This window comes from Amblyomma americanum, chromosome 1 (genome assembly GCF_052857255.1).
Source record: "Amblyomma americanum isolate KBUSLIRL-KWMA chromosome 1, ASM5285725v1, whole genome shotgun sequence".
In the NCBI taxonomy this organism is placed as follows: domain Eukaryota; kingdom Metazoa; phylum Arthropoda; class Arachnida; order Ixodida; family Ixodidae; genus Amblyomma; species Amblyomma americanum.
In genome coordinates this window covers 233,580,547-233,602,499 of record NC_135497.1, presented here as the reverse complement: position 1 = coordinate 233,602,499, position 21,953 = coordinate 233,580,547, and the positions used below count along the sequence as shown (strand labels likewise).

Sequence of the window (21,953 nt, the reverse complement as noted above, 5' to 3'; positions counted from 1 at the left end):
GACTCTCTCCGCTTGCACTTTCTGACTGACAAAGCACTTCTCTTTCTGGCGTCAAAATCATTGGCACTGAAAGGCTCGCTGACTCATTTCCTGGCGCACTTTGTTCACTGCACAAATTAATTAAGCCGCTCGCTGACTGTATAATCTTTTCGTTATAATCTTCCAGATGTTTACTTGCAACACTCATTTAATATTTTTTTTTAAACAGAGCACACGGCTAGAATAAAAAAACTACTCGAGTTAAAGCATGTCGGGCAAGAGAACTCAGCACAGGTTCAAAGCAGGGAATCTTCAAATACGATCCAAGCAATGAGAAAATGGGTTGAAATTAAACGTGATCTTAACATCGACAGGTCGATGGCTGCACCGGCACTGTAGGATTTTCAGAAACTGCTCAATGTCAGCATTGCAGGGCCAACCACAGTGCAATAGCGCATAGCGCATTTTGAAAAATAAAAATAAGCCTTGCTAACGTGGTTTTGGCAACATGCATAAATATGGCCCTGTCACGACCATACGACAAATGTGAACAGATGTGTGTCCCCAGAAACCTATAGCTGAGCATTGTGGAAGGTGCAAAACAAGCATCTACATTCAAGCAAACAAATTTAGAAATGCAAAGAAGCCGAAGGAAATCTAGGAAGCATTCTACATTTTTGACAAATACATTCTCATAGGCCCACCATCCCCTTCATCTAGCAGGCAAATAATGTTCACTGTGGGCAGTCACAGGTAAATAAACACAACAGATGCATACGTGCATGTGCATTGATGATATATGCTTCTAAAGGCTTCGAGAATGTATCACTCAGGCTTGTACAGCTTACTTAGGAAGCGCTAGTTAATAACTGTTCGACACCAATAAAGCCAAGTTGTTGAGCACCTCGGCGACAGCAGTGTAGTGAAAGGAACAGTAAATATGGGATCTGGTGCTTATTCAAAGAGTACAGTTTCTATCCCGATTGTCATGACTCATGACAATCGAGATCGCTGCATTTTACCATTAGCCATGGCAACCACGATAATGGACTTAATATTGCAAGCATTTGTCTAAAATGCAACTTCACTCCACGCTGCTAAGCAAAAAATAAATTGTAATCACAGCAGTTTACTGTAAATGCTCTTCATTTTTAATCACGATTCACTATTATGGAAAATTCTGTATGTACAGTTCTGATCCAGAAACAAAGTGTTCATATTAATAACACACAATTGTATACGGGTTACTTGCTTTGGGAAGCTTAAGCATCTGCTGTGGTCTTTTTTGGCATCAGATGAAATTCAATTCTCACGAAAAAGAGCTGCACTAGTGAGCCCATATTAGTGAATGAGTTGTGACAATGGTTTTTGTTCGTACATAAGTGTTCCTGATCGGGTGATATGTTACAACCCAAATTTAACACTAATGCTTTGGCTCAGACCATGATCGCATGCAGGGGAAGCTGGATTAATTCAATATGTTATGCTAATATTTACTACAGGTATGAGCCCGCGCAGCCAGCAGGAAATAAAATAAAGACTCCATATGTGAGAGCTGCTATGCACACCGATGTTTTCACACAAATTTCACAGTGCCACCGGCATACCATCGTAATCCGGCCTCTCATATTCGCAAATTGCACTTTATGGAGTACAATGCCGCAGAATGCTGGCGACGCTTCTGTAGTCCCGGCAGAAAACAGCCCAACAGCTGTGCAGCCGAGGTCATTTCGCATACGCAAAACACAAATTTCAGAATGGTCTCGTCGCACTCACGGCGGTAGTCTAACACAGTAGTACACACGAACTACGATCGATATCGGTGATGAATACACCGAAGCACGACGACCTGTGCTCGCGAACACTGTAACCGCTGCAACGAATGCGACTCGCTGCAGAGCTCGAAGTTGGTAAGTTCATTTCGTCACGTCGCTCTCACGGCAGTTCTCAAACTCAGTGCACACGCGTGCACCCGAACCAGGATTTACTGTACAGCTCTAAGTTCATTTCAGCACTCGGAAATCAAGGCGTGCGTAGTAAGCTTTTCAAACATAATTATACTTGCAGGCGATATCATTGAATGACGCGAAAGCACTCGTTCCGACTGCAATCACTTGCACTACACTGACGCTTGTCACTGCGGTGTGAAGCTTGCTGTATGCACAGGAAATTCATCCTGGGGAGCTGCTTCCCGCCGCAGTTTGTGAAGATCGTAGCGAGAATAAAAAACACTTGAAGCTATCACAAATGGCTCCAAACAAACACATCGCGACACCGCCACGTACTGTTACGTCTGGCATACCCGCTCCGTCAACTCGGTGTAGACGGCGGCAAAACAACTTCGGGGAAACTGCGGCTTGCCGCTGTTGCCCACAGTGAAGCTCGTAGTCGCTGTGAACACTCGTAATATTCACACGCGGCTAATATTATGTGTTTCTCGGCAGAGCTACCACCTACTAGGCCTGCTTTTTCACTCCGCTTCGCGGGCGGCCATCTTGCTGAAGAGGCGCGGCCTAGCGCCGGTGCGCTGTTACGTCACGGGACAGCAGCCAATAGCGTGGCGCGACCATCCGCTCTTGCGGAAAAAAGTCGAAGTTGAACCAACTTCTGCGCTCCATTGTTCGGCCCTTGCGCAGCCCCTGCGCACTGTCGCAACGACGCGTGCACATGCAGAAAAAAGTGATCGTACAGCGCTCTTCAGCGCTCTCGTGTGCGCTCCCGCTGCGTCCCCGCACGCCGCATTTATGTGTTTTCTTTTTTGTTCATGTGCAAAGAGCCAGAATCAGTGAATTTTTTTCTTTTCGTTTCTTTTTTTTCTGCGCGAGTTGATAGGAAGAAAATTTTCTACAAAGAAACAGCCAGTTTTTTTCCTAATTGCTGTCCTTTCCTGCGTAATATCTGTGAGGTGTGTAACTCTTCTTGTTGCCGAAATAGATCGTCTTTCTAATTCTCCGCGCGAGCATGCCACACTTCCTGGCGACGTATTAGAAAGCGGCCTCCTCAATGCTGATGCCGCGTCGTCTACCGTTTATTTTTGCGCCGCTGTGTAATCAGTTGGGATCAACGCACGAGTCGGCGCTGCTGACGCAGCTGTAACTATGGTGCGCTGCGTATGCGGGGTGCGTGGCGGCGACGGATGTCCTTAATGATGGCTCAATTTCCTAACCAAAAAGTTAGCGCCCAACTTCGGTCGCAAGTGGATTGCATATTTAGTTCGGCGGAGATGCGCTGCCCTGGCAGATATGCCCTGAGTAATTATGCCCCCATTTGCTTCCTTATCAAACGGTCTTGCACAAGGTCCGAAGGCCGGCGCTAATGACAGAGCAGTTACACGTGAAGCTTACATCTCGCTTTAATAATGAAGGAACGTCGCAGACACGTGCGAGTGTTCACTGATGTACGCGCGGCGGGTAGAAAAGAAAAGAAACAGAAGTGGAAATTTAGCTCGGCCCTTTCACTCTATCGCAGTTCGCGAAAAGAATTGATAGCCGCTGAAAAGAAAAGATAGCATTCTGGAAGATAACAGAACGTAAAAGGCACACTCTGATTTCCTCGCGTGTTCCACTGGCGCTTGCTTGCGCCATTGAAAGGATGAGGCCCTGTAGCATTGAGGCAAGCCACAGCTTCGGCTGTGGCTTGCCTCAGTTCGCTCAGTCCGAGAGGGGCCCTCAGTCCAGAGCTCCTGCAGCGGCTGCCGTCAGCCTGCTTGATTTAGAATGTACTGGACGGCAATACACGTTGATTTAAGCCTAGTTGAGAGGCTGTGAGTGCACTGAATCGTGAGGTGTATTTATTTGGCGATTAGTTCATCGATCCTAAACTGAAGCAAATTACGCAACTTAGCAACCCATGAGTGAGTCAAATGTATTGAAAATACGCACAAATTAGTTCTTTGAAGCGCCCAGCTCTCTATGCTTGCCGTCTTAATACGACACTCCCCTATATCAATATTCCATGATGTCAGGACTAGGGGTAGCTTACGCTGTCACGTTACGCTGGTCTGATTGTGCTGCTGACTCCACAGTGCCTTGCTGCTCTTGTTGCTGACTGTACACATGTTTTGCTAAATCTATTACTGCTGTGTGGTGATGTCGAGCTAAATCCCGGACATTCCACCCGCACTGGCGTCGCCGATAATACCAGTGATAGCAATAGTGAAATACTGCTGGCACTGAGCGATATCAAAGCTGGACAGGCATCTCTTCTAAGCGAAATGAAAACAATTCGTACCAAATTGACGCATCAGGAAAAACCCTTTGACGAAATTAAAACACGACTCGCGAAAATTGAAGAAGACTGTGCTTCATTAGGCTCCCTTAAAGCAGAATTTGAGAACGTCCAGTGCCTTGCCGAAAATAATGCGAGTCAGGTTGCTGATATAGTCCAACGACTGGACGACTCGGAAGACCGTGCTCGTCGTTGTAATTTTTTATTCTTTCGGCTCAAAGACACCTGGCAGGAAACGTGGGCGGAATCAGAAAAATTAATCACCGAACTCTGCAGTACTAACCTCAAGATTTCAATTCAACCAATGGACATCGAACGGGCACACCGCCTCGGTCTTTTTGACAAAAATAAGAACATACCCATATTAGTAAAATTCGCGCATTTTAAAGTAAAAGAGCAAGTCATCACCAACGCAAAGAAATTAAAAGGGACCAATTACAGCATCTCTGAAGACTATTCTCCCAACACTCGTATGGCCCGTAAGAACCTTATCCAATTTGCAAAGAACCAGAAAGAAAAATTCACTCTCCGTCACAAAAAGATGACCATCGGAAATGCCACATATACTTTTGATCACGCGTCACAGCAGATAGTACCCCGTGCCCCGTAGCTGTCGCCTTGTCACCAGCGTAAAGAGAATTCCAACCCAATTTCATTTCTGTACACTAGCATCAGAAGCCTCCTACCGAAACGCGATGTATTGGCTAGTATCATTGACACAACTGAATGCAACACAGTCATACTAACTGAAACCTGGCTAAATGAATCCATACATAGCAACGAAGTACAGGTCATATTTCCTAACTACGATGTTTTTCGCCGTGACCGCATAGGCAAACGAGGGGGCGGCGTCTTGATAGCCACTCATCGCAATCTGCAATACTACAGCTTAAAAGTAGAGTCTCCTTTAGAAATATTATTCATCTGCTCTAGCGCCTCATTCCCTCCCTCCGTAATCTGTGCTTGTTACCGTCCCCCCGATAGCGACGTTTCCTTCATCCCTCTATTTCACAGCGCCCTTCACACGGTAACCACGAAGCTTCCAAATGCTACTATTTTCGTACTGGGCGACTTTAACTTCCCCGCAATAGATTGGTCTAACCCGTCTGAGACGTCATCAAATTCCCCTGAGTGCGATTTCATCGACACATGTCAAACCTTCGCTTTGACCCAGCTGATATTCTCTCCAACAAGAGAAACTGTTCAACCATCTAGCATACTTGATCTAATTCTAACGTCGCACCCAGAATCCCTATCTTCACTTTCTTATTTGCCAGGACTTAGTGATCATTCAATAATCCATGCCACATTTTTCAGTCACCTGCCCAAACCATAGAAAGTAACCAAAATAATCACACTTTACGATAAAGGCGATTACACTAGCATTAACCAAGAACTCGAAGGTTTCTGTAGTTGGTTCCTAATCCACGTTGAACAAGGCACTCCTGAGACTAACTGGGCACTATTTAAAAACAAAATGCACAGCCTCATTAAACGATGCATTCCTACAATTACCGTAACTGAGCGCCTTATATCACCTTGGTTTAATAATTCACTAAAGCGCCTTAACAACTAGGAAAAAAAGGTTTTTTCGATCCGCTACACGTTCTAAGAACCCGAAAACATGGAATAAATATTATGAAGCTAAAAATTTTATACCTCAGAAGTTCTCAAAGCCAAGCATTCATTTTTTTCATCTACACTGCCCGATATGCTACGCACCACCACCCGTCAATTCTAAAAGTACATGAATCCTATGTCGAGCGATACGATAACCCTTTGCGGCGATGATAATAACCCAATCGCGGAGCAAGACGTTGCAGAAATCTTAAATTTAACCTTTAGCTCTGTTTTCACTCGCGAACCAGATGGTGACCTTCCTGTTTTCCCTTCCTTTGATTTCCCGTCCATGCCTGATATTACTTTTGACCCTAATGGTATTGTAAAACTTATAGACTCTTTGAAACTAACGTAATCTGCAGGTATCGACGGCATTAACGCAAAAATACACAAAAGCACAAAGCATTCCCATATTTTTCGTCAGTGTCTTTCATCAGGTGTCATACCACATGACTGGAAAGTGGGCAAAGTCATTCCAGTTCTAAAAAAGGGCCCATCGTCTTCTCGTCATAATTACCGACCGATATCCATCACTAGCATTCCTTCAAAGTTAATAGAGCATGTAATATACTCGCATATTATGAAATTCCTAGTTTCAGTTAACTTTTTTTCAGCCTGCTCAACATGGCTTTCTAAAAGGTTTATCATGCGACACTCAACTAGCATTGTTTGTTAACGACTTAAGCTCTAACCTCGACCTTAACATTCCAGTTGACGCTCTGTTTCTTGATTTTTAAAAGGCCTTCGACAAAGTTCCTCATAAGCGGCTCTTTCTAAAACTTTCACGCCTAAATCTTAATTGCTTTGTTTTGGAATGGATTCGGAACTTCCTTACTAACCGACAGCAGTTTGTTTTAGCTAATAAGCGTACATCTTCTTATGCTTCTGTTCTGTCTGGGGTGCTACAAGGCACCGTCCTGGGGCCTTTTCTTTTCGTTATTTATATTAATGACTTACCAGCTAACTTGTGTTCTAACGTGCGCATGTTTGCAGACGACTGCGTTATTTACCGCCAAATAACCAACAGTACTGACATCCAACTCCTACAATCCGACATTGACTGTGTAATAACCATGTGTAACGAATGGCTAATGTCTTTAAACGCGAAGAAAACATCTCTCCTATCCTTTCATCGACGTCGCTCCCAACCTACTTCAAGCTACTCAATCTCCAATTCCGAAATCACTGCTGTAATGGAGTATAAATACTTGGGTGTTCATTTAACCCGCGATCTCAATTGGTCACATCACGTAACGCAGATTATTAACAATGCTAATCGTGTTCTCAATTATTTTCGCCGAACCCTTCGCCTAGCTCCTTCATCAGTAAAGTTTTTAGCTTATTTAACATTCATTCGTCCCAAACTTGAATACGCATGCGCGGTTTGGGACCCCTATCAAAGTAACCTTTCTAACTTACTGGAAGCAACACAAAACTGCGCAGCAAGATTCATCCACTCGGCCTATTCCTGTCATGTAAGTGTCACTGAACTAAAACGTAATGCTCATCTTACTAACTTGGCAGACCGCCGTACTATTGCAAGGCTATGCCTTTTTCATAAATTTTACTATCACCCCATGACCGAGTCTATTATCAGCCCTGCCCACCACATCTCCAGCCGCACGAACCACCAGAAGGCCGTTTACCCTCCCCCTGCCCGGACTAGTGCTCACCTGTCATCATTTTTTGTCCGCACTGCAAAGGACTGCAATGACTTGCCCAACACCGTCGTACTTCACTCCGACCCATCATCATTAAAAAAATCCATCGAATCAACCATGTGCCCTGAGTTCCACTCCCTCATGCAATACCCCTTTAATGGGGCCTTTGAGGTTGTAATAAATAAATAAATAAATAAATAAATAAATAAATAAATAAATAAATAAATAAATAAATAAATAAATAAATACATAAATAAATAAATAAATAAATAAATAAATGTCGACTCCATCGACTTGAGTCATTTAAGTGCGCAATATGTTGGCTACATCAATGCAGGAAGTTCCAACAAAGCGATGAGCCAAATGAGAGCAGAACTAAATGCTAATAAAATGGCTGTCATGAAATGGCTGTGAAAAAAAATAATTCCATCGCACCATCTACTGTAACACTTTCATGCCGGCGCTGATGACATTTAAGAGGGCGGACTAATGACTGAGGACACAACTTGTCTTGACAAAACTGAAAGAATGGGGTGAAAAGTGTCCGATCTATAAATGGTCGCTTTAGAAACGCTGTGAAATAACTATAAAAGGAGGATTTAATGCGAAAGCAATAGGTAATGTCCTCAAAACTTGTCCGCAAACAATGTGTCCCCAGAACACGGCATCATGTGACGTCACGAATCAACGTCATATCAAGTCAGGTAACAACGATGTAATGTGACGTCTCACCAAGTCACGTGACAAATGATTGCGAAGAGTTCAGGCCACGTGACAAGTACGCTACATGCCCCAATCCCCACCCCCTCATCCATGAAGGCGTCGATGATATCTTAGCGATGGCATCACTGGCTTACCTGAATGTGGTGGCAGCATGGCCGACTACATTCGCACCAAAATTTTGAGCAACCGTTCGTGATACAGCGTTGCGGATGGTGCCAAATAACTTCTCTTAGCATATAGCTTACATGTTTTAGTCAAGTTGGAGGCTAGCTTGCGTCAGGGGTCCGGGCCGATGACATATGCACCTTCAGTTGCATGCTTTAAGGTGCTGTTGAGGTGTCCACCGAGATGTCGAGATGTGCGAGCTATTGCGCCCTTTCCTTTGCTCAAAAGTCATGCTTTCGCTTTCCTCCACGTAAGCAGACTTAAGCTCCCTCAGAATTTTTCAATTCAGTGGTTCCATTTACGCTTGGCCGCATCCTATACGCAACCCCGTATCTCAAATTGAACCGCACAGAAACCGAACGCGTGAACGCCATGATCCGCTTTGCGACTAAGGCAGCCCTAAACCAACCTCGTAGCACTAGCACAGCGAAACTCCTTGCACTAGGTATGCATAACACCATTCAGGAACTAGTTGACGCGCACCTTCAGACACAGTACCTTAGACCTGCCGCGAGCGCCACTGGCCGCCATATACTCTCTTCCCTTCGCTTCAACATACCCGCTAACCAGTCAACCCTTATAGCCATCCCTCGACACATCCATACACCTCTCGTTGCGAAACCCCTTCCTCGAAACGTCCATCCCAAATATCATATCCTTCGCCGAGTAGCTCGCGCTAATGCCCTCCATAAGTATTAGAGGGGTGCCGTTTGGTTAGACGCCGCATATACAGCGCATGGAGCAGTAGCAGTTGCCTACAATCAAACCCTGTCCCACCCCCTAACTCATCGTCTTTCCTCAGGCTCTGCGCCCGAGGAGGCAGAGGAGACCGCCATCGCCCTAGCCCTTGCACATTCGGACGCTCCAATACATCTTCAGCGACTCCAAAACGGCTCTGTCAAACTTTGCCAGGGGCAGGATTCACTCCCCTGCCTGGCAATTGTTGAACACCCCTACCAAAAATTTACCTCCAGTGGGTGCCGGCTCACTCTGGGAACCCTGGAAACGAGGCTGCCGATAAATTGGCGCGAGGTTTGACGGGCTCAGGACAGTCTCGATCTGGGATGCTGGAGGTAGCGGGCACACACCTTTGCGGAGCTCACGCGAATACCCCGTTTGGACCGCCGGAATTACCCCCCCCCTTCCACCCCTCTCTTACGCACTGCCAACAGATCCTCTTAGACGCCTCCAGACCCGCTCTCTGTCACCCCCCCCAGCTGTTATCCCACTTGTAAGGGATCGATGATACGCGGGGTCATTAGGACCGGTCGCCCAGTCTCGGCGCATCACAGCTGCAGGCTCCCCTTGAACCCCCCTCGGTAACGGGCGGCGGCGGAGTGCGCTGAAGGCCCGTCTTGGGGTCAAGCACCCCTGACAGCGATGGCCGCGCGCTTATTCCTCGCACTCCGCTTTGTTTCGCGCCGGAAGCCGCCTCGTCTTGACAGACACCGGACGCGACGCGACCTTGCGACGAACATCTCTTGGGAAGATCTTGAAAAATAGTAATCTTGTCAAGGAGGGGAGCAATGAAAATGACGGATGGGCAGCGGCAGCCAGATTTGAAATAGCCCCAACGAAAGGGTATCGATGTGGAAGCTAAGCTGCGTATGCTCACGAGAACGCCAATTCCCCTGGGAAACTCGGGACCGAGTGGGCAGTTGCGCACAGAAGGAAGCAGCCCGCCGGAGTCCGATGACAGCTCTAATTGCGGAACGGCTCCCGGGTTGACGAGCTTCGACGCAACCAATTGCACGTGCGGCCACGAATGTGTGTTTGCTTTTGTTTTTATTTTTTCTGCAGGAGAGCGTGTTTTGGTCAATACTTTAAACGCTGCTTGGCGGTGCAGGCAAATCTGTGGACCAAGGTTGTTGCGCCTTCCGAGAAAATGGGTTTTGCTTTTCTTTTTTTGGAAGCGAATTTTGTGTCCATTTTTGTGTTGTTTACTTTAGGGAGAGGGTTATATGCCTTACGGACATTCAAGGCCCGGTCATACCGTTGTTTAACCAATCATGTTACTTGTTTGACGTGATTGGACGCTACCGAATCTGGGCGGGGTCTTTAGGTGTTTGAAACCAGGGCCCGGATCCCTGGAAAATTGTTGTGGGCTACGGTCAGATGTAATGCATCTTCGGCTATGCCGAGTAGGGGCCTTCTCTAGTGTTAGCCAGTTCCACCCTTTTTCGTTTAACCTTTTTGCCGTTTTGCCCCTTGTGTATTCACTTGTTTGTAATGTAAATTTTTGTATATAAAACCGTCAAGTCATACTTCCTTAATACCTGCATCCTGATTCGTCGCAAGACCGTCTCTGACTGGGAACCCCTGGTGCGAAGAAGCCTTCGGTCGTCAAACCATGCAACCGTCTCTGGCGGTGGGCACTTCTGGTGCAAAGAAGATAACGAACGAAGTAGTCCTGCAAGCAACCGCTGCAACTTTACTCCACTATTGTGGCAAGTAGTCTGCATGATCCCTATGCGGTGACCTTCAGGCCACGCTCTGCCACATCCTTTTCGGCTGCCTTGCTGACCCTCCACCGCAGGGACAGCACGCCATCTCGAGCTGGGAGGACTGAGAGGTCCAGCTCACGTCTGCAGACTCGACATCACAGCGTGCTGCGGTGACTCGGGCTGCCGACGTTATGTCCCGACATGACCTAAATGATGCAGTGCGGGACCGAGCAGTGTCTGTCTGTCTGTCTGTCTGTCTGTCTGTCTGTCTGTCTGTCTGTCTGTCTGTCTGTCTGTCTGTCTGTCTGTCTGTCTGTCTGTCTGTCTGTCTGTCTGTCTGTCTGTCTGTCTGTCTGTCTGTCTGTCTGTCTGTCTGTCTGTCTGTCTGTCTGTCTGTCTGTCTGTCTGTCTGTCTGTGTCTCTGTCTGTCTGTGTCTCTGTCTGTCTGTGTCTCTGTCTGTCTGTGTCTCTGTCTGTCTCTGTCTCTGTCTGTCTCTGTCTCTGTCTGTCTGTCTCTGTCTCTGTTTGTGTCTCTGTCTGTCTGTCTGTCTCTGTCTCTGTTTGTGTATCTGTCTGTCTGTCTGTCTCTGTCTGCCTGTCTGCACTCTTTTTTAGCTATCCCAAAGCTGGGGATAGAATAATGATTGCGGTAGCCAGTCCGTACCGGCGAAATTTAGGAACCGACGGAAATTTAACCCTGTTCACAACAAAGTGCCCTCTGAACGAAAAGTGCGGTTGCGAACTTGGCACGTACCTTCGGGACTCCTGCATTCGTTTATGCTAATTTGTGCACTCTTGTGAGCCTTTATACGCCTCCGTGCGTGCAAAAGCAGTGAGGCTCATCGCTATTACTTGAGATCTGTCGATGTTCAGCCGTTCGACCTGCCGATCCGAATGCAATGCCGCTTTTGTGCGTTAAATTTGTGTCCAGTGGAGAACGCACTGAAAAAGTGCTGACACAGGTCAAATAGAACGACGACCACTTTAAAGACATAATAATGATGCATTTGCCTACAGCTAGGCTGTGTATACCAATACGTTGTCACGGAGTGGAATACTCTGTCTGTGGCATACTATCGCCACGGAGCGTCAATTCTTCAGTTTTGAGCGACTTTGAATACCAACTGAAATACATAGAATTATTCCTTTAACTGCTAATATTCAACCATAATTCTACTATTATAAGACTGCATCTGATCATTGTCACAATAACTTCCTACGCGTTTGGTCACTCGTTCCTCTGACTAGGATCCAAAGAGCGTTATTTCTTTTGTGAATTGAACTGGCGTGTTGTACCTGACATCATCGATGGCGAAAACCTCGCTTTTATGCTCTTTGCAGTCGCTTCTTTGGAAACGAGTTACGAAGAAACTCTTACGATATGTTCCAAATAGATGGTTATAGACCGTTCCGGTCAATTACAAGCAGATGAATTGGCCAAGCTTGCTGTCATCTTTGAGCAAACCTTTACTTAGCATTCTTGTCTCTATTTAAGACCTATCTCGCTTTCTCACTCTCACTCATTGTCTTTATCTCTATACCACTCGCCAACTCACTCACTCACTCAGTCACTCGCTCACTCACTCCCACTCACTCAATCACTCTGTCCCACTCACTCAAACTATCTCACTCACTCCAACTCACTCACTCACTGACTCACTCAGTGCGCACAAAATAATTCCGTTCTATCTTCGCTAAGTTAAAAACATTTATCACCGTTACTCGTTCAGAAGACTTCTATAGAGCAAACAGAAGGAAGTAAGCATATCTTTAGAAGTATAGGCTGGGCACCTGATAAGCACTGCGCTGTCATTGTCATGTAAGCGTTCCATTACAATGTCGCAATTTCCTGTTTACATGCTCTCTCCGTATTGCTGACAGTAGAAAACTCATGCAATGATATCCGCTCATCTATCTCGTTAGCCAGCAAGCAAACATCCATCTAGCTGCAGTTCTAAGATATATTTTTAACGTAAAAACTCTGACAACAACGTCTAAATTTGCCGGTGACATCCAGGCACCAGAGCAAACGACGTGATTCCGCGCTCCGCGATCTTTCTTGCACTAGTTAGCGGCTCCCGCGCAGCGTGCTGTCGATTCCACGAAAATCGCCAATATACATATATCTACTGCTCATTGAACACCTATAGATGGGTTGCCATGACGTCATCGCGGCGTCATCTTGGACACCAGTAACTCGACTAAAAATCGCCTGCTCAACCAATGCGCTAATCGCAACCTGCACCGATGGCACTGTGGACGCTGTGTTTGGACGACCATTATATGCCAATGACGTCACAAGTAACGCATCAAGAGAGACAGAGTTCTGAGATTTTTACCCCTCTTCTCCGCTCTCGCTCCTCTTCTCATCCTAACGTGTAGGTAGCCCGCCAGAGTTTACCCCCTGGTTAGTTTCCTTCGCCTTAATTTCTTCATCTCACCTCGTCTTCTTTAGCTCTCTTCTTTATCTGCTCTATTAGACATTCGCTGTCTACGAAAAACGCCGTGTTCAGCTTACAGCGTTCACCTTGTTGTTTTATCTCTTTTATTTTTATGCGCTTTTCTCTTTTGAGCATGACTTCTTGCTCAGCAGTGAAATGATTCTTGTGCTGAGCATTTCAACGCAGGTTCGATTTCCGGCCGCTCTCGCTCAGGGAAGCCACGGTGCTGGCAGAAAGGTGATCGAGGGGCCTATTATACTCCGCGCTCTCCTAATGCTCGCTTTGGACGTCACACGCCGTGCACAATGCCTCGCTACCGGCCTTGGCTAGACATCAGCAACCTTCGCGTGTCTGTTATCGTGTCCCGAACACCTGCAACCATCCACGCGACACACACTGCTCGGTTCCTGCAACAATCATCGGGTTTCTCTTTCTTCGCCCTTCACGTTCCTGTCTTTGCCCTGCTTCGCGTGAACCCAGAGTCGGCGAGGCTAATGACTGCCTCGTTGTGGAGTGATTAACGTTCCCCGCGGCGGTCAAGCGGCGCGCTACTGAAATAGCACCCTGCCTTGTTTGGCGTCAGTGACTAATAAATCCACCGCAGCTGTCGGCACTCGGGATCCTCGAACAGTGCACCGTAATTTATAATCAGCGGTGCTGCACGACACGGGTAAACAGCGCACGGATGTCAGGAACGTGCTCCCGCAGAAGCTCGCTCTTATTAGGAATCCGCCACGCTCGCGCGCAGCGGCTGCAGTCGGCTGCGCGTCAAGCGACTGGCGCAACGCGTCTCGAAGCGCGGGCATGCAAATGTATCCGATGCTTGCGCGGCGAAGACGGAGTAGAGCACTGGCAGAAAATGCCAGAACGCATAGACTGTGTGATTGTCATTTTAAATGCACACAATTGTGCGCGCTAGTGAATGGGCGGCATCGCCCAGTCGACACGTGGCACGCAAGACAAGGGAGAACTGGCAGAAGAAAATAAAAAAATAACGTTTGAAGCCTTGCCTTGCCGTCTGTACGGAGACTCGAAAGCCGATGCGAGTATGTATGTACTTCGCGTGCAAGACTGCTAGCTCGCAGGCTCCCGGTAGAAACTGGTCCTTCTCTCAGAGTATATGAGAGAGCTTGCGCCACGCTTTTGTCCCTGCACGTGTTGCGACAAATCTCGCATTGTGCGATCTGATGAATAGGTGGATTGCGCATGGATACGACTGGTTACCTTCAGTCTAAATGAATGCAATAAATTGTGCATGCAGGGCAGCCATATTCCTCAGCGAATGGAAGTGCAATATTTGGTATTAATTGAATGCAGCACGAAAAAAAGAAATAAATTTCTAACTAACGCTCCATGGCTGAGCTGAGTTGTTAAGTAACTGCGGCCAGTCATTGTAGTGTCTGTAGAGATTGAGAACAATGTAAGCCCGAGTAAGCCTATTTGAGAGTCAAAAGGAAGTAAGCTGTCCTCTAGCACACTCCCTTTTTGGGGCAAGGTGTGCGGCCCAAGTTTAGGAGTAGATGTTTATTACTAAATATATGGCATGCTTACGCTTGGCAACGGAGATATATTCCGATTTTAAAGCACAATAACTTCATGCAGTTAGAAATGGGAGGAGGCTTTAAAACGCGGCAGCGGAAATAATTAGGTTAGGAAACAGAGGAGTCCAAACCTCGGTTGAAATAATCGTTACTGCTAGAAGTGCGCATGTTTTGAAGAGAGAATTTGTTTCCATTGCCAATCGCAATTATTCCGTATTTTTGATTACATAAATCTACTTTCAGACCTTGGGCAGCGTACCATGCTCCTTAAAGGGAGTACGCGAGAGGACAGCTTGCTCTTCTTTTACTCTTTCGGGCTTGGAGTGTAGAGTTCCAGCCCAAGAACAACTGCGGGCTTCTATGCGAGTCTGGCGGTAATACAGCGCTGTGCATATGGGCACTCTGCCCGTAAACTCCGTCCTCGTAAACGGCTCGCTATTAGCATTGAACGGTCTATGCATGATGAGAGTTGCCTGCACTCTGTTTGAAAAGCACATCTTGTGGAAGCAGGTTACTCTGCACGGGAGAAGCGTTGGGCGGCCGCACCCTAAATGACGGCCTTGCGCGCATCTCCGGAGTCGTGTTCACGCTCCCCCAAATACGTGTCTCGCCGAGGGTAGGCAATTAAGGCTAGCTCTTTTTCGCTCGGAAACGCAGCAGAGATAACGCGCTTACTCTGGAAGCGTCCTTCGTAAGCGCTGTCTGTCGTTGCCCCCATGACAGTGACGCACATGCTGCCATAACACCGCCTTGCTTCCTCCCATGAGAGGCCTTTCTCTTTCGCCGCTCTGTGTTTAGGAACACGCCTCACTCGGTGACCATGGTAACAAGCCTGAGTTCATTTTCATTTATGCACGTTGACCCTACTGGGCTTACACAATCAGCGCGCACTGTGGCTGTTTTGTAACGGAGCGGATGAGAGCGTCCACGAAGACGTCGGGGCCTGAGTGATACGGACCTCCTTAGCGGCGCGTAATGCGCGCTTCAGCGGCCTACTGCGTGTTTTTGTTCCAGCCTGAGTGGGTAGTAGAAAACGTTTAGGCTGGTACAAGTCGTGGGCGGAGAACGCGAAGTGCTCAAGGCTTCCTCTGGAGAAGTTAGAGAAGAAAGAAAAAGGGCTGCAGTTGCCACGCGTGAGAGCAGACCCGATTGTAGGCTGAATGACCTAGCGTTATTATTGAGCATTACAGCGTCTAAACCGGTCACGATTACCGCCATTATTACGACACGGCCAATATTGCGGCTATTCTTGCGTAAAAGGCACTGTTCATGTCTTTTGAGAGGCTGTACAAACAACCGGGTTGGAATGGCCTTAACGTGCTTCTTCCGCATGGAAGTGCCCATTCCCTGCCATTCATCATGCTAGTCTGCTATGCTAGCTGTGCCGCATCATGCAGTTTATCTGCGACAACAGTAAGATTTATTGTAGCACAATGAACTGCATATCAATATACACTGGGAATGCTTTCTTCTCCTACACAGCCGTCGCGATGGCTCAGTAGTTATGGCGCTGGGCTGTTCACCCGAAATACGCGGGTTCGATCCCAGCCGCAGCGGTCGAATTTCGATGGAGACAAAATTGTAGAGGCACGTGTACTGTACGATGCCAGTTCAGGTTAAAGAACCCCACTCAGGTAGTCGAAATATTCGGAACCCTTCACTACGGCGCCCCTCATAGCTTGAGTCGATTTCGAACGTTAAATCCCCTAAATTAATTTAAATTCTTCTCCTGCTTTATGAACGTCTTATTCGCGGCAGTTGTTTAGGTGAAAAAATCTCTCCATGAGCCCTAATTTCTATAGAAACTAGGCGCTCATAGCGAGAATTTTTCACGACATTTTCTCCTCCAAATTACCAGCAGTTCAATTTAAAATGACCGCCGAAAAAACAACAGAAACAGCGATCTTCTTCGGTTGCTTCATATATCTTATTGAATGGACACACTTTTTAAAACCTTTCGTTCGGTTCTGATAAAATCCAGCACGCATAAAGTTGGTATTGAGCTAACATCAATGGTATTTGCTACGATATTAAAATGTTTGAGGGAACGCTTGTTGGCATCTTCGAAGTGCTAGAGGAGATTGAGGGGGGGGGGGATAGGGGGGATGGAATAGGTGGAGAGGGAGCGCCTGCCTTCTATCCCTCTTTCTTCCTTTATTGTGAGAGTGAAGTCTATAAAAAAAACGAACGCTGCGCGTGGGAGTGCCCTGTCCTCCTGACCGCTCCTTTAGGAGTGTCCTTGAAGTCTGCCCTGGTGTCAGGCTCTTTAAGCGCGCAAATCAACTGACGCTCACAGAATTAGCTCACAGTATATCTGTAATGAATATGTTTTTTGTGACATTCAAAAGTTCAGAGCCATTTGTTTTTTACATTGGATATTAGTACAGCTATTGAAGGTTTCCGTGATTAATCATCTATGCCATATTCAATGCATTTTTTCGTCTTTTTGGTGATCTTATCTGCCGATGCTCTTGTTCGACCTATATTAAACAAGCGGTCATCCGAACAACCTGAAAGAGGTTAAATGGATGCGAATTCTTTTCGGAAGAAGGGCCTCAGGCCTCACCCTGCACATGTATCTGTTCCTGCCACTCGGAGGACTGGCACGAGAGTTTTTCGCGACATCTGCGCAGGTAAATGGCGGCGGTTAACGTCTTATCCACGCTGGAGTGCTGACGTCAGTTTCGGTGCCGGTATAAATGATCGTCATCGCCACTACGTGTAGGTGCAGTGGGTCTAACAGCTGGACTTCGCAGTACCTGATGCGATGTCGAAAAGGCGGTTAATATTCTTATCCTCTTCGAATTTTCTTACCAGTGACATCAGCGGCAGCAATCTGTAGTGGTTGATTCGCTCCAAAGCAGCGCGTCTCATCTGACATGGCAACTTCTCTGCGCACCTTCGAGCACCTCCGTGCAATGCTATCTCCCATTCCTTTCTTCCCTTTATTTCTCTGCCTTTGTTACTCTTCCCACGGGCAGTATAACAAAATGGACGTAGCCTAGTTAACCTCTCTGCCTTCCCCTTGTTCTGTTTCTCTCTCTCTCTCTCTCTCCGGGCACCGCCTTGGCAAAATGCTAAAAAATGTTGAAATAAACTTAACCTCGGTGGGGTGTCGAGCTCTGTTGTACGAGTGTTGCATAAATTGTTAATTGAGAGGGAACCTAACCCAGGGTAGAGAATATAATGCGGGTAAAGAAAAGGTCGGAGCTTGCACACTGTATGCCCGTATCATGCGGCGACGAGGTAAGCTGTGCACAGGCGTGTAGCTGGCGTTAAACCTTTCCGCTCTACGTGAGTCAGAGACAATCTATCCCGTCCGGGACGCTCCGGGAAGGATGCGTACATCGCGAAGCGCGCACGTATAGGGACCGCTCGGACGGCAGGGACCGCTTCCTTCCAGGACAACGGTGGAGAGCGTGTGTGTCTTGCTACGAACGACGTACAGTGTGATTGCGAGGGGCCGGAAGATAACGCGGCTTCGAGTCTCGGTCGTCGATAACCGCGTCCTGAAAAAGTCTGCCCGAAATAATTCTAGCGCGTGGTAGAAAAAATCTCACTCTGATCGCGTTTTACTTACTCGCTCTAAGGGGGATTCCGAACATCAAAAGTTATCAAGCGCATACCTTGCCGGAAAACCAACGCTAATATTTCCAACCACCTTGAAAAAACGAAAAAAAAACGTCGTTTCTATCCCTCATCGGCTCCCGCCGGCGTTAGGCCTGTAGCTACTTGAAACATAAGCACGTCGCCGATGTTCCGCTATAGTTTGTAGGTGAAGCCAGCTTAAGTTGAGGGGTGACAATTAATTAGATTATTTCAGGCGTCAGGCAGCTACCATGGCAGCAGCCAATAACTCGCGTAGTTCCAGCGGGTCAGGAAGCTCCACCCCCGGAGGTGGGGCGGTGGAAGAGCGCCGATCTTGCAGTGTGCGAAAAGTGACGATAGGAGAGTAAGCGGAAAGGCTGTAATTCAAATTTAAACTGCAGATAACTTAGCTTTTAAAAGCGCATTAAAAAAATTCTTTCTAGACAATATTCGTGAAGCGGCGTGCTTTAACATATCTGGCATCCCTCAACTTCATTGGAGCCTCATAAGAGTCAGCTGAACATTTCAATCCCTAGTTTGTGAAACTTTTAGGTGAGGAACAATACTATTTATGAGCTTGTTTTTCTGTCAGTCAGTCAATGCTCAGTCATCGGTTGAGTGTTCTGTTATTTCAAAGAATAAAAAAAGTGCATACTTAACGGTTAAGCAAGCACCTCGATTTGCTGCAGTTGTACAGCTGGAAGTTAGTCAGAGAAAAGAAGTTCCTAGTTGCCTGAGGCTCAGTGTTGTCAATCGGTTGCTTTTGTATTTGTGTGTTGATTTTACATTATCATAGATACGAGTCCTTGCTATTCAATGCAATCTTTTCTGGTTAGTTTAGTTAAGGAGGAAAGTCTGCAGGTGCGTTTTTAGCCGTCGCTTTCAAAAGCAGCCTGGCGCATCATGCAACACAATTCGAAGAGAGTTTTCTGAAGAATTAAAAATTTTGGTGGCAGAGAAACAATGCTTATTTTTAGAATACGTGCCGTAATCGGAGTGAGAACAATTAAACGCAATTTATTATGCCATTGTCATGCAAAATCCTGTTCTTAGCTACACTGGAAATTCAGTGCAAAACACAAAAAGTATCAGGTGTCTTTCTAGAGTTATATTGTGTTGACATTACAGAATAATGTACGTTTTGCTGCACTTAAAGTGACATGCATTCGGCTGTGGACCAGCATTATGACAGTTCATAGGGAAACAACGCAAATGACCTTAGTTCAAACATGTGTATAGAAATACGCGTACGGCAGTGGGATTTGGTCGAAACGAGGAAATCACTGCTTTTTCTGTAACACAAACAGAATTCGCCTAATTAAAGCAAAAACTCCTCTCCACACATAATGACTGGCAATGTATGTATAATAAAGTCTTAGCCACAGACGTTTTATGATGCTGTAAGTTCACTCGACAGAGAGGCATGCGTGCTGGCAGTTACATGGTCCTAGAGAGAGCAGCCACTGACGCTTGTTAGTCCCAATGAAATGCTGAAAGCTGAAATATGATGAAAAAAAAGGAACAGCTGTTTAATGACGCTCCGGCATTCCTAATGCTGAATAATTCTACAGTGAAACCTGTAATAGCTTTGCACAAGCCATTTACTGGAAGCAATTTAGTGGGTAGAACGACAGCCATGTACCGCATTGGGTTGGGCACCACCGCCGCGTACCTCAAAGAGCGTGTGAGGTGTCCACTGACCCAGGCAGCCAGTTATGGGCATTTGTTTTCCCCAAAACCAGCGGACTCTAATCCCTCCGATGGTTTTGAGAAAAGGAAGGGCGCATAGCTGCCTCAATTTGTGGACACCATCGGCATTTGACAGCGCAGTTGAGGTGTCCACTGACTAAGCCAGCCAGTTATGCGCCTTTCCTTTGCGACTAAATTTTCCAACGAAGAGTTTAGACTAAGAACAGTACAACACTGGGAGCTGGACTAGACTGTCTAATTTGATTCGTGCAGTGGGCCCTGATGTCGGCAAGTGTGCTGGGAACGCGATCGAACCGAAGATCGCATGCGGAAGAAGGCCGAGTATGCACGTTAGCATAGAGACGCCAAAATGGGCGTGTGAGACGCCCAACCCGACTGTCGCCTGTGAAACGTCAAAATGGGCCTGCCACTCCGGACCTCTCGGCCGCTAATGCCAATCAACTTTCGTTGATTAGTACAGTGAGTCAGTAATTAAGCTTAGGTCTAATATTTTATAAGTTTGAAATCGAAGGGGAAAAATCAGAGGACAAAAGTTTCGGGGTTAATTTAAAAGGAGGAACATATATAAAGCACGCCCTTCATAGGATGGAAGATCACAACCGATTAAAACAAAATTGTGCCCTCGAATCCAAGAAGTTACATACTTAGGCTGGTCAAGAAAGCACCTGATAAAATTGTTGCAGTTCAGTCTTTCAGTACATTTTCTTTTAAAGTTTGGTGCTTTGCTACTGTCAACCTGTTAACAAAGCTAGCCGCCTATCGCATTTGCAAATCAATGGCGGGTCACTTAGACGAAGCCCTTTACGACTCATAAAGGACACACAGGGTATGTAGTAATTGTGAGAAAAGGCACGCGTAAAAAAACAATTCTGTTTAGTGTCAAGGTAATTACCAAAAACAAAAATTATATATATATATATATATATATATATATATATATATATATATATATATATATATATATATATATATATATATATATAGACCGCGAGAGCACTTATCAAATTTAAAATTTGGATGTTCAGGAATTCAAATATTTGGCACTTGATGCCTCTCACAACCGCAACCGAGAAATATTGGGCATTTTTCTTTGTTTATGAAAGATCGTAGCTAGAGACAAATAACTGGCTGGGCTAACAAATAATGAGTTATTTTCATAAAGAATAGGCCTAACCACGATAAGCGCCACTGTACCAATACAACGGAATTTTCGCAAACCCCTGAACGGCTCTCCCATTTTGCGTTTGCAGTTTGAATGGAGGAAGTGTGTGAAAAATGCTACGTTCTGTATTGCTGTAGTCCGGAAACACGATGTTTAAACAATGACTATACGGCTTCATTATTTTAAGTGGAACTTGACGCTGGTCAGAGCATTGTGTACTTTCATGCGGTTCTCTTCTCATGTGTCTGATCTTAAAGTTCTTTATTACAGGTTCCTTCTTTTTACATATACACTGTAAAACAGTCGAATATTCTCGCGAGATATAATTGATATTTCCTTGATGGTTGAGTGCAGTTTTTTGCAATTTGCTTTTGTTCAACGTTGGTAAAAATTGTGCTTATTTCTTTTCTTTTTTCCAAACTTTTCCAACGTTTTATCTTGAGCTCTTATGAATTAAACTAATGAATAATCGATCAATGCCTGAATAAATACACAAAAAATAAGATATGTATGAGCCCAAATTGTTTAATTATTTTAACCACAAAAACTAATATTGCGTCCAAAATTGTTTCCTGCACTTCACTGATCTTCGCGGTAGTTTTTGCGGTGAAAATTATGGTCGATCGGATTCCTCTTTCATTCTTAACTGCGTAGTGGGAAATTTAACCTCGTTCACAGGACGCTCTCGAAGG

General features: G+C 46.0%; 1 long non-coding RNA gene across 1 annotated transcript in view; it reads left to right on the top strand.

Annotated features, from left to right (window-relative positions):
* The window catches only part of LOC144095700 (uncharacterized), a 301,198-nt gene extending 280,647 nt beyond the window's left edge, over positions 1 to 20,551 (top strand). Inside the window, exon 5 of the long non-coding RNA XR_013306747.1 lies at positions 20,352 to 20,551. This is a non-coding gene — a long non-coding RNA (uncharacterized LOC144095700). The remainder of the gene's footprint in view (positions 1 to 20,351) is intronic.
* The last annotated feature ends 1,402 nt before the right edge of the window (positions 20,552 to 21,953 follow it).